The 12,114-nt window shown below is 43.5% G+C and overlaps 1 protein-coding gene across 3 annotated transcripts in view; it reads right to left on the minus strand.

The window, feature by feature from the left end:
- The window catches only part of PCDH15 (protocadherin related 15), a 1,707,782-nt gene extending 1,699,089 nt beyond the window's left edge, over positions 1-8,693 (minus strand). For all 3 annotated transcript variants that reach the window (XM_078077809.1, XM_078077807.1, XM_078077813.1), the window contains exon 1: positions 8,235-8,693. The gene's annotated coding sequence lies outside the window, so the exon portion shown is untranslated. The remainder of the gene's footprint in view (positions 1-8,234) is intronic.
- Positions 8,694-12,114: the final 3,421 nt, after the last annotated feature.

Here is a 12,114-nt window from a genome sequence, read left to right on the forward strand (position 1 = left end):
TACAATTATTTCTAATAACTGTGCTTTCATTTCAGATGGTTTTCAACAAGTATAAGGACAGAGAATAAATACAATCCTAAGAGAAAGCCAGGTTGCTTTTTTTTTTTAATTGAATTGCTTCGTATGTATTTATTTTTTTAGTTGTAGCTACTCAAAGCCAAGGAAATGCTGAGTGCCCATAAACCTGTCATCTCTGTGTTAATCTGTTTTGTTTTGCTGTTTCATTTTAAATTGAACCAGTCATCCACTATGAAAATTCTCTTAGGTAAAACTTTTTCAGGTATCCTTCACAAGAGTTAGGTCAGGTGTTATTTGTTGTAGCTTTTTGTCTGTGCATCTATTTTCTTAATGCTGGAACTCACTATTCCTAAGAGTGTCCAAAGAGCAAAAAATGAATAATTGCAGCTGCATTTTCATTTGAATCTATAAAAATACACATTTTCCCTTCCCAGATCATGACAAGCATTTTTAGTTATAAGATGATCTTTGCATACACATAAGAATACCAAGCAGTCATATCTGATTTTATATTTTTCTACTGTTTTCCTCCCAAACACTTGTTCAAAATGTTCACCTTTCAGCAGCCTGAACTGTGTGTCAAGCGTGGCCATAAACATGTTACTTGAATTATCTCATTAAAGTCTGTTAATACTCAGGAGGTCCCAGCAGGGAGGAAACTGAGGTAAAGAAGCTTTCAGGAAAAATGTCCAGTTTCAGAGCAACTAAACATCAGAGTCCGGAAGCCCAACTACCCACCTTGTACCATTGACCAGTATTTTGCACTGACCCAAAAAGGCCCAGCAGAGGTGAGTCCACTAGGACCCGTGCCATCCGGAACATCACCTGACCTGCAGGAGTCGGGTCTGGATGAATACACATGAAGAGAACACGCCTAACGTGAGGACAATAGAATCGGATGAAGAACTTGTCCTGTGCTTCATGAAACAGAGTCCGGAATTAAGTTACAAATTAGATACTGGAAAACACTAAATGCATGATTATAAGCATACTCTGTTTGGTAAAACTCTCTTTTCAGAAAAAGGTATTTATTCCCTACAAAAAAGGCACCCACATATGTTGATATATTGAACCCAATATTCCATGTTACTTAAACGCTAAAAATAAGAATTTCCTTCATGAAGAAAAAAAAAAAGAAGAAGAAGGAGTCATACAATTAACTTCTAAAAATACAAAACACAAACTTGCAAGTTGAGGGCAGTATTTTCTTTTTTTTCATATAATAAGTGTGAAAACTATATCAGAATAGAAAAATCCTCAAAGCGAACCCGGTGCTTGCAATCAGCAATCACACGCTGCTAGAGGTGAGGTTAGCAGTGTCTACCAGCTGTGTTAAATTGTGGCTGGTGGTATTTATGAACCACCATCAAGAGCCCTTGGGGTGCAGAAGTCAAGAACACAGCTTCTAGAGTCTTGATTCTAACTCTAACTCTTACTGCCCGACTTTGGCCAAAGGTCTTAACTTTCCCAAGCATGCATTTTCTTATCAATAAATTGGGGAAATAATAAGATTTACTTTATGAAGTTATAAGGATTAAGTGAGTTAGTAAATGTAAAATTCTTGAAATAGTAACTGGCATAAAATAAATTGTTACATGATAATTTATTATTTTTGCTAATCTTATTATTTATTTTTTAGTCTAAGCACAGTTATTGTATGAAGATAAAAATATTATGTATTTTTTTATTTTCTAAAATGTTTTTGACTACTTATGTAGAAAAATATGGCCTTCTAGAATAGTATTTAATGTAGGAGTTATCTACAATATTTATTTTACAAAAACTGGAATGCCATAATTTTTAATCAGTTTAAATCTCATTGCAGTAAGTCTTCATTGGCCAACTTTTTATTTATTAAATTTTTGCCTAAAGCAATTAGTGTCCTTTCCTAAGATGTATTCCTAAGCATATGGTCTTTTTTTCCCATTAGAAAGATGAGTAAAAGTACTACTCCACCATTTTTGTTAATTAATATGCTCCTACCTAAGAATATGTTCACAATGAACAGAGACTCACTGCATTTTTACCAAATTTAATCTATTTTTGGAAACATAATGTTTATAATGGATTTGTAATTCCTTAATCCATGCCAAATGTCATCAATATGTCATGGCCAGATGGATTCTAAATGCCAAAAGAAAACCAATTGCTAGAGCTAAGTACACATGATATATTTTAGATTGTGAATAACTGTGGGGAGTTTGATGACCATGGGCATTCTTTAAAAATCATTATTTGTGCGTGCATGTGTGTGTGTGTTGTACATATCTGCATAGGGTTATTATTTTGATACCTCAGGATATCAGAGTATAGAATCAAATTATATTCCCTCACCTTGTCACATAGTGATCCACAAAAATATATATAGTGTACCCTAAAAATTTACCATGATATGTTCAATAAGCCAGTATAATACTTTTTAGAGAGAACAATATAACACCTCAAAAAATGGAGCATTAGGTCTCCAGGTTTATTGCTAAGTCATAGCTGATACAGAATTTAGCTGTCGTATAGTAATTAATACGTTATTTTTTCAATTGCATTAATTTTTTTCAGGATTCAACACCTATAACACTTTAAACTTTATAAAATATAATGCAAATAATGATATCAGCTCAACTTTATATATACATTTTAGCATGTAAAGACCCTTTTAATAATTTAAAATTTTAACATTTACAAACCCATTTAAGAGAACATAAAATGTTATGCAGATGCTAATTTAATACATATTGCATTATCTGAAAATTGTTCTGAATAATATATATTGTGTTAATGTTACAGAATTATTTTTAAAACAGTAACACTGTTTTAAACAGTAATGTACTGTTTCAAAAATGCAGTAATTAGATTCCATTGATCCATCAAATGATTAAATCACAATATTGGTGAATTCAAATTATTTTTATTCTTCTAAGTACACTGATATCTATCAGAAAGCACAGTACAAATAATAATTTGAATAGCATTTGGCTTATGTGTTTTCACAGAGAAAAAAATAAGAACTGGGACATTATGGATTTTTAACTTATACCTATTTGATTTGTAGTTATCCTTTAAAAAATATTCTTAGAAAGGAATTTTGAATCAAACCATTAGATTAATAATTGTTTAATTTCTCAGAAAAGTCTGTCCTCGGTAGCAATGGGGAGAGGGTTTCAAAATGAAAAGGGATAAACATGGCAATTAGAATAAAGTTCAAAAGGAAAGTTCTAGTACATATATATTCTGGTATGTTATATATGAATTTCTAAAACGTATATAAGATCTTCTTATTGTTATTGGAAGCATGTAGGAAGAAAAACAACATGAGAAAATAACTTTTAGAGCCTTTTTTTTACATGGTTCTTCATTAAATATCTTAGATGTACTTCCTTTCCCTTCCTTGCTCCATTCATGAAAAGAATTTATCACTGAGAAGAGGTGGGGATTTAAGTGAGTAATTCACAAATAAAAACTGTAGGAAAGTTAGAAAACACCTAAAGTCACAGAAATCACTTCTAATGCTTTATTCATCTGTAAAACAGAAGGCAGCATTTGTTTCACCCTACTGTGTGCAGCTGTAGGATGCAGTCCAGAGACATCTCAGTATTCTCACATCAGTTGTAAGACATTTTATTTAAATGAAGTCCTTGACCAACCACAGCTGTGTTGCTCTATCAGTAACCAAGGAGATGCAATTCTTAGAAGACAATTATGTTAGGGTTTTAAGAATTGAAGAAAAGGATGAAGAATTCCTTTTCATCAGGAATGAAACTTGTAGTAGTCATCCTATAAGACAATTTCTCAAATGCCTGGCAAAAGAAGTGCGAGAGACAGGTACGCAAACCCCCTCCCTCCACTCTCAAAGACAATACAGACTGGACCAGACATGACGACTTCTCCTGCGCCTTCCATTTGTTCTTTCTACCACAGCTGTGTCTTCTAGTGTGATCCCACTCACAAACTGTGCCAACGGCAAAACCAAGAGAAACAGGCTCTAGTATGTGGTCTCCCTTTCTAATGTGTCCCTAGTCCCTGGATTAGTGGTAATGTCCCATTCTCCCGTCCAAATCTCAGTAATGTACTCAACTCGTTTGTTGTGTGCACTGAGGTCTCTGGGAGGTTCTAACACACCGGTCACGAGGTAAGCTATAGGGGAGAGGTCGTAGAGCTGGCCTCATACACCTGTGACTGTGCTCTGCAAAGTGTTAACTTGTAGGAATTTTTGTCTAAGACCTGAAAACCCTCACTGGCAACATGTGTGAGGATTTGTCTTCTTCTAGAGGCCCTCTATTACAATGCAAATGACCTGTTAAGGAATCCATTAAGTCACTGACTTAGTGTGAATGGATTTTTCCTGGTAGCATAGAGGAATTTAAGATAAACAGATGGTGTGGGAAGAAGAGGAGCCATTCTGGTTTTAAGAACATAGAACAGAGATGAGAACATATTTAACACTGTAGTTGACAAGAAAAATATATATCTAGTATATATGAAATCACTCTAGGAGATAATATCTTCTATGGCTACGGAGTGATTTATATCAGAACACAGCGCAGGACAGTGGAAAAAATAGAGGAGTCATGGCTTCTAGGTTTTCTTGGACAGAGATGGGGAAATCATTTTTTTAAAAGGCCGTCCTTGGCAACAATGGGCACTCGGACCTAATAAATAGTACGTTTACTAGGGAAATGCTGTCAGAAAATTTATCATTAGAGAAAAGTCCAATGTTTCCATTGGTATACATGTAGCTAACGATGGTTCAAGGGTAGAATTATGTAAACTATTATTCATCACAATAGTGCCATCATGTGGGCTATTCTCTCTTTCACCCCATGGGGAGAGGGGCTACGTAAGAGAAAAAGGAGTTTCCAGAACTTCTAAGTAAAATTCCACATATTTTTAAACATAGAAATAGATTGTCTTTGCTATCAGTGATGTCATCACTTTACAAAAAGTCTTTAAGATGTGGCAGGAATCCTGGACCACATTTCAATCTTTGTGTATCAGTCATAGCATCTTTGATTTGGAGCTAATATGAAGCAAAACCACACCTTCCTTAGGTTGAGGTTATCTTGCTAGGATGAAACTAGTTCTGTGATTTCCTTCCCAGATTTCCCACGTCTCACCATGTCATCAACCAAATATCCAAAGAGGTTGCTGGAGTTTCAACAAAAAACAAAAACAAACTCAACTCAAAAATTAGCATGTAATTCATATTAATTTGTGCTGTAAATCACTTGAGAGGTCATATGTTATTAAAATATGTAAGCTGCACTTTCAAAAACTTTCAACATGTACATAGTTTAAAACAGTAGTCAACCAACATATATATACAATTGGATAAAGTGGTTTTTTAAAGAAAATAAATACAATATCCTCTTCCTTTAACCATACGTGATGCCGTGCTTTTATGCTGCAAACTTTTTAGTAATAGGAAGCTCTAAATGCTTACTAATGTGAAAACATGTTCTGTACAAGCCACATTGTAGAGAAAGTACGATAAAACACAGAAGTGAGAACTCTGATAACGAAATGTCAATGAACACCACACATCTTGAAGACCATGACAATAAATGGCCAACTTACTTTGGCTGGAAAGAATGGGAAAAATTAAGAATTTCATGGAAATGTCACTTGCAAAATAAGACCCCCAAAAAATGACCAATTTTTTTCATTGGGTTCAGGAGTTCATCAATCCTTTCCTTCACTTTTTTGTCACCTTCATGAAGTTTTATTAATGAAGAAAGTAGAAAAAATTGTAGGGATTTTTAAGTTTACTTTCTCTTTTTATAATACCATGTAAGCTACTTGAATTACTTGCATTATTAGCAAAAATATAAATATGTAAATATATGAAATAAAAAGATTAACATTTTAAAAAATGACCTCCCTCTGGTGGGGAAGAGATAATCAAACCATCAAGTACATTTTTTTTTTTTTTAAATAAAACCTCAATCCTGAAGCATTTCTATCACCTCAGTGACAGAGGCACATTAGTGCCTCCTGGTTTTAATCTCAAATGGCCACCATCCATCATTTTAAATCCACAAACCATAGAAGCTTGATATTTGAGAATAGCCATCTCCTAACAGGACAGATGTGACAATAAAAATGACATAGATAATGGAAAACAAGGAAAATTCAAGAAGATAACAAATACTAGAAAAAAAATTCAGATTAACATGAGACCCTCCCTAAAAGTAAGTTCATTAACACGAAGCCTGTATTTTTCACAGAATAATTCTTGAGCTAGAGAACTGGAATCACCCACGGTGTTAAACATGCAGTTAACTGGATCCTCTTGAACAAATTTCTCATGTGTCTGGGGTCATAAATCTCCATTTTTACACATCCTTAGGCACTAAAATTTGACAAAAACTGTCTTAGACCCTAAGAGTAAAGAGTTTATTTGGAAGTGAGTAAGTACAAATAAGAGCCGCTTATTTCCTTGGGATTCCGAATTCTTTTTAAAGCACTTATCAAGCAAGGAGTCTGACCTTTGAGATAAACCTACTTGTGCAGATCTATTTAAGATAAGACTGATTCCTGCTGAAAATCCAACCTCTACACACAGACATACACACACACAACTCAAATTTTAGCTCTATTCCTTCCCTTCTGCCCTGCCCCCATTCTCCTTCAGTACAACCCATGCTTCTAGCTTAGTAGTGTTGTCTCCCCTCCTGCCCCCCTGCACATCTGGCTTAGCAGAAGGCTTGCTGAGTACACAACCGCACATTTATTGCTGGGGTATTAACATTTCAGTTCAGAGCAACCCCAGCTCAGGGCTGCCCGTGAGAAGGAAGGCGTAAGGGACAGAGCTTACTGCACAGAGATTTGCGTTCAGATTGGAAGCCACAAGTGCAAAGGAGCAAGAGAAGGAGGAGGAGTGGAGGAAAGAGGAAGAAGCTCCAGACTCCCCTGGTTGCAGCTCATGTGAAGGATTCCCTGTAGTGCAGAGATGGCAGTGTGGCCGGGCTAGGTCCTGGACCTTGGCTCTTCTTGCAGGACATCCTTGCATCTACAGCACCCGGGCGTGAGGAAGTAAATCAACCCATCCAACACCATTCTCTTCCCACAAATGAGGTCAGAAACGAGATGGAACAGCAGTCTTTCTACAGATCAGGCACTGCAGGCTGGGGATACTAACTGTTCATTTATTTCCCTGATTACCATATGTAGATATGAAATCCCACTGATTTTCAATAAACCACCCTCTGCAAGTTAACTTACCTTCCTAGTTCCCTCTATGCATCCATATTCTTGATATGTAAATTTTGAGGATGATTTTTTTTTAAATTTCCCCACAGTCCAAAAAATATTGTTTGGCAGAAAATCAAAGGCTTTTTCCATCATGTCATGCAATTTCTGTCGTTAGTTAACATGCAACTATAGGGATCAATTACACACACTATATACAAAATCTTACCATGCTGAATTGCACCCCAGATACTAGTTAAGTCTTACCCCAAATTACCTCTTTTAACTAAAAAAAGATCAGGTATTTAAATAAAAACTTCAGGCAAGGCTGGAAACAGCGAAGTATTTCATCTTTCCTGCAGACTGTAAAAGTGATCCATTCTCTCTGCGATCGTAGGCTTTGTTACATGGGCAGCACAGGGGAAAGGGAGGGAAGGAAGGAAGGAAGGAGGGAGGGAAGGAAGGAAGGAAGAAAAAAGGAAGGAAGGAAAGAAGGGAGGAAGGCAGGCAGGTTGGCTACAATGTCCTTGACATATTATACTTTAAAAATAGGGGAGCCCCCTCCCCAGTTTATCTATAATGAAGCAAGCCAAGCCTCCAGGATGCACTACATCTGGACATTAGGAAAACTTGCATGGAGAAAACTTCTGGGGGGAAATGAAGGTGATCTCTGAGCTGGATTGCAGCTGTATATGACCCCGACATTTATTTCCCATAATTCTTGCCCACAGGAAACACATCCTTTAAGAAACTGAATAAAATCAAGTTGGACCTTCTCAAAATCTGCAAGCTCTCAACTTCGCAAGGAAGCTCACATACCCCAACATGCAGTGCAAGCAGTGAGGCATTCAAGCGAGGAGCGGCGGAAGGCAGTCCACCTTGAGAGTGCATTTGGCTGTTGCTGAGCCTGAATCCGACGCGGGGAGGGCGCGGTGGGAAAGCAGGGAGAGGGGAAAGCCGCGGCTGTAGAAAACCAGACACCCCCAGGATCTAGGCTGAGCGGTAGAACCCGATCCCACCCCCTCGCCTACCTCCAGGCTCCAGCAGCATCCGCGGGCGTCCTCCCTTTCGCTCCCTCCGCAGCCGCGGACACACGGATCCCGAGCAGCCCGGAGCTTGGGTCCCGCAGAGCGCTTCTGCCAAGCGCTGGGCTCGATTAGTTAGCACGGGAGAAAAGGGGATTAAATCCAGTTTCCAGGCACCCGCGTCCCAGAAGGTTCCGGCTCCTGCTCAGCGCCCTCACGCAGCTCTTTCTCCCGGCGAGGGGTGGCCCCGGCCGACAGCAGGTCCTCTCTCGTGCTCCGGCTGATCGCTCCGGTCTCCGCCGCCGCCACACCGAGCGCCCCGCTAGCCACTCACCGCGCAGCGAGCAGGCCTGGCCACGACCGCGCGGGCGAGGCGGAGGGATGGAACCCAGAGATTTTTCGGGGAAGGAAGGGAAAACTTTGATGTTGGAACCGCGCACGCAGGACTGAGAAGACACCAAAACAAGTTGCCCCAAAATCTGGGAGAGGAAGCTCACTGCTCCGTGGGCGATCCCCGAGCGCACCTCGTCAGCTCTGGTCTTCGAGTCCACCGGAAAAGCACAGGGCTGGGGAAGCACCGCGGGTCCTCTCCTGGGGTGCAAATACCAAACGCGCCTCCCGCTGGAGAGGCTACCGCGGACGTGGTGCCAACACAGTGAGGGGAGCCGGAGCGCAGACGCGACTCCCTTCAGGCAAAGTAACTGCTACAAAGTGTGCTCCCTCCTGCGCAGGGACCGACCCGTTTAAAGGCCCGAGCGGACGTCAGCACCAGCTGAGCTGGCTGGGTGAGCGCCGGGGCTGCCCGCCCCGCGGGCTGGAACGCGCAGATCTGCTCGCGCCTGGAGAGGGGCTGTCTTCGGGGAGCACACAGTGCTGGGGGCGCTGCGGAGTGTCAGCTCCCCGAGCCCATCCTCACAAACTGTCTTCCGCCGGCATTTGTGCTGTGGGTGCGCTCGCCGAACTGAGCCGAGCCAGAGCTGCGTGCAGAGGGATCTGGCCACTGTGCGCGCGCGCACCCGGGATAGGGTCACCGAGGCGCTCCAAACCTGGTTTTCAGGGAAATCACTCTCCTCTTTCGCTGGGGTCTGAGTCATCATTCGGATTCATTTTGCAAAGTTAGTTGAAATCCACGGGGACGCCTGTTAGGTGAACGGGATTAGATTTCCCAGTCTCGAAATCCCAATCCAGATAATCTCACATCTTCCCCTACCCCTACAGGCTTCCTTCCTAATCCAGTCCTATGAATACATGAAGCTCCTCGAAGCGTTCCAGTGATCTTTACTCCTTCTCTGAGATGATTTGCATGCTTAGATGTCCACTGGGAACCCAAGGGCCTTTGCACAGTGAAGTCGCATTTCTTAGAGTCCTATGTTACTCTAAGTGGCATTCTCTAAGGTTTTTGTTATTTCCAGGTTGGTGGCGAGGAATTAAATTTAAAATCAAATATCATGGGGTGGGGGAAGGAGTTTGTTTCTTCATCCTGTGTAAGATAACTGATGGCCCCCAGCTGAGCTTTCCATTTTTTGCCAGAACAATGATACATCAACAGTATTTTTAAAAGTATAGTGTAAGATGAAACGGAGGTGGAGAAATAATTCAGAAGACAGGAGTCACAAGTCCGCGGCTCCTTCCTAAACTCTCCATCAGGACAGAAAAAAATGACAAACTGAGCACACTTGTTAGCTGTCCTGGCTCCGTTCTGGGCACGCGGAGACATGCAGTGTCCAGCGCAGTGAACGAGAGTTTAACAGAACGGGGAGCCCCCAGCCCAGAGAAGCCTGTGGCTGTCAAGGGCCAAGAACCCCTGTACCCCCCAGCTCTGGTGCGCTCCAACCTCACCAGGGCGGACTCCCCTGGACCACAATTACTGGAAGCCTTTTTAAAGCGGAAAACGCAAACTCCGCCAGAGAGCGGCTCCATGTTTGTTTGGTCCAACCCGTGCGGCGGTGTGGCGGCCCTCCCTCTAGCGGCCCAGCGCGGGAAACGCGCGGGGTGCGTGCGAGCGCGTGCGCGCCGCGAGCGCGCGTGTGCGTGCCCGTGTGCGTGTGGGAGGTGGGATCACCGCGACCGCTCCGGGACATCTGCGGCTCCCCTGACCCCGCCTACTCCCGCCGAGAACTGTCTCCCTGGGCAGCTCAGGTGGCCCTTCTGGAGCCTCGGGCTCCAAGCGCTCTGCGCTGCGCGGGTCCGAGCCGACCTTATGGAGACCCGTCTGCGTCACGGCGCTGGAAACTTTGGAAACTAGCAACGGCCACAGTGTGTGCTCTTTGTAGTGAATGTACCCAGAAAGAGCAGAGACCTGGGGAGCGGGAAGGGGAGCAGGACGGGAAAGGGCTTTAGGAAAACATCAGTAACAGAGATCAAGTGATTTTTTCTGCAAACAGGCTTCCCGTGAAAATCCCTATGAAGTCTGGGGACAGAGTCGTTTCTTGCGCTGGCACCAATACCCTGCACTCCCGTTAGGTTCCGGGTCTTCCAAACTTAGCGCTCCCTCCAAATGCTTTTGGGATCGGGGGAGGGCTTAGTCACAGAACAGGGAAGACTGTCCCCAACCCCATCTCCACGATCTGTGTGGCTTTCTGAGCGGCCGGTTACTGCCGGAATCACCACCTGTGACTAGGACAGGGGAGAGTAGCCAGTCTCCCGGTTCCATTCGTGACTCCGAGTCAGGGTACGGAACAAGGGGTGAACAGGGACCCAGGTGGGAACGCCGGCGGGGCCACGTCTCCGGCATGACCCGAGCAACCGGGAAAGGCGCTGGCACCACGTTCCTGCCCAGAGGCTCGGGTGCCAGCCAGGCTCGGGGAGGAAGGCGGCACCTCGACGCTTTGGACACGGATCCTCCCAGGCCCCACGGCTGGACCCGGCGGCGCCCTCTGCAAGGTGGGCGGAGAAGGGCGCCCTTGGCCGAGCGGGATACCTGTGGCCAGGGCGCCCGGAAGCTTCTCCCGCGCACCGAGAGAGGGCGCGGGCCGAGCGGGAATCCCCCGAGAGGCGCGCCAAGCGAGCACAGCCACTCGGGGCTAGCGGGTCCTCCCGGGGAGGGCGCGCTCCGCGAGCACAGCCACACGGGGTCAGGGGGGACCCCCGGGAGGATGCGCCCCGGGAGCATAGCGGTATGGCGGGCACACCCGGCGGAGGGCGCCCTCGGCGGCGCCGGGCCGGTAGGGGAACTGCGGCCGCGGCTCCCCATCCACCGCGCCAGATGTCCCGCAGGCCTGAGCGGTAGGCTCCCAGCAGGAGCGCCTGGTGTGCGGTGCCTCCTCCCACATTTCCCTCCGGGGAGGCCAGTCTGTTTCCCAGCGAGCTTCCCGGCTCCTGGTGGTTCCTTTGACTCTGACCTGTATTCACCTGCACCCCGCGCTGGTAGCAGGAGACCTTAGAGAGGGTGGCACAAAAGCGCGAGGAAACAAACTTCCTCTTGAATGAGCCCCCAAAGATCAAGTTTCTCTGAAGGTGCTCATTCTCAGAGCCGAGCGGACTTAGCGAGCATGCCCTCACTGCCTTTGTTATTCTCATGCTTTGACAAGTCAAAGACAGATTTGTGGAATTGGATAGACTCACAATTATTTTTGCTTCTATAAGCTAATCAATACATTTATTTTCTGTCCTAAAACTATTGGTGTGATACATAGAAAAGTTACATATTAATATTACTTAATTAGATTAAATTTGCATGATAGTAAACAATATTGAATTTCCATTTATTATAACCTACTTTTGTTTTTTTATTATTAAAAGTCTCGAACTTTTATTTTGTTAATTTTTTTTTTTTAATTTTATTATGTTATGTTAGTCACATACAATACATCATTGGTTTTTGATGTGGTGAACCACGATCCATTGTTTTCGGATAACACCCAGTGCTCCATGCAGTACCTGCCCT

Source organism: Halichoerus grypus, chromosome 7, assembly GCF_964656455.1.
Source record: "Halichoerus grypus chromosome 7, mHalGry1.hap1.1, whole genome shotgun sequence".
NCBI classification, from domain to species: domain Eukaryota; kingdom Metazoa; phylum Chordata; class Mammalia; order Carnivora; family Phocidae; genus Halichoerus; species Halichoerus grypus.